Below are 1,514 nucleotides of genomic sequence, written 5' to 3' on the forward strand. Positions count from 1 at the left end.
CAGAATACCTTCAGCATAAACGTAACCCTCAACTGGTCCCACCAGCATCCATTTAAATCTGAGAAAGTTACAGACTTGCTGGAAATTGCTCATTTCTGTCACCACTGCATCCTAATTTCTCAGCCCAGCATACTACAGGAAGAATACAGCCACCTGCTTCTTCCACATGAAAGTACCTTATCACACTACAGTCTGAAAATTAGAATACCACACACGTGCACATTACTACTAATGCTGCTCCCTTTCCTATTCTCCCTAGGCTCCCACTCAGTCCTATCAGAGAATAGGCAGGTATTCATAATAGAGAAGTCTGAAATTAGATAAGGTCTATCAGAAAAAACTCAAATCTGTTCTACTACATTGCACTGGTCTTTAATGCTTTAAAAAGTAAATTAAAATAATAGTAATAATAAAAAGTCACTTCCATATTTGAAATGTTTCAACTATAAGCACATTAAGAGAATTTTTCTGTCTTAAGAGCACTGGACCAGACTTTAACATAGCTTCAGAGCTTCTCAACCACTGCCTCTCCTGCATCAGCTCTATCTCCTGAAAATGCAAGTGACACCGAGAGCTCCAGCATCATGTGCAACTTGCACTCATTAATGTGAAAATTATATCTGGTTTTGAACTAAACAGTAATTACTGCACTGGAATTATGCCTTGCTATCACTAAGACAAACTGTTTTCAGGGACTCCTTTCCAATTAAATGCATCTGCTCAAATATGAACAAAGAGAAGACATTAACACCAGAAGTCATCCTTTTTGCACATTTCCCTCTCATTCTGATATCCTGTTGCTCTTTCAAATACAAGCCTGGCTGGTATAAGCATGCTATATATAAACTATAATTGTTAATTATAGTTTTATGTACAGACTTTTGAACAAATACAGCAGGAAAAATTCATATTGCTTAGATCAAAGATCAATCAAACCGTCAGAGTTTACAGTTCTAGATTTCAACAGAATTAACCACATCCTTTGTGAATTTGGAATCACAAGAGTAGTTTTCCATCTTTTTCTATGAAAAGCAAGGTTATTACAAAGCTTTAATATAGTTTAACTGCTACATTAAGAGCTGCTCACTCTTTACTAATTGTTAATTCACAAGCACGACATTTCAACATCCCCTGCCAACCACAAGTAACAGCAGTCCAGCAGTGGAAAACATATGTAAAATGAACATTCCTCACTAAAACTTTGCCTTTTCTTTGTACTTTGGGAAAACAAATGGTCCCTGAAATCCAAACTAGTCTGAACTTCTTGCCACCAGCCACATATCTCATCTCGTCTATCAGTATCTGATTGTTCTTTCCCAGTTAAAGGTGACTTATATGGACAGATACATTCCTCTACTGAAAACAGCAAAATGCAATTTTAACAGCTGTGATTCATCTGTAACTCAGAACCAACAGCTTCATCCTTTAGATAACACAGCTTTTTTGCCAGGCCTTTCAATGACTTTTCCTTTTTACCTCAACAAAGAAGAATTTATGAGTCTGTTACAAAGATT

This window comes from Acanthisitta chloris, unplaced genomic scaffold (assembly GCF_000695815.1).
Source record: "Acanthisitta chloris isolate BGI_N310 unplaced genomic scaffold, ASM69581v1 scaffold1508, whole genome shotgun sequence".
Classification (NCBI taxonomy): domain Eukaryota; kingdom Metazoa; phylum Chordata; class Aves; order Passeriformes; family Acanthisittidae; genus Acanthisitta; species Acanthisitta chloris.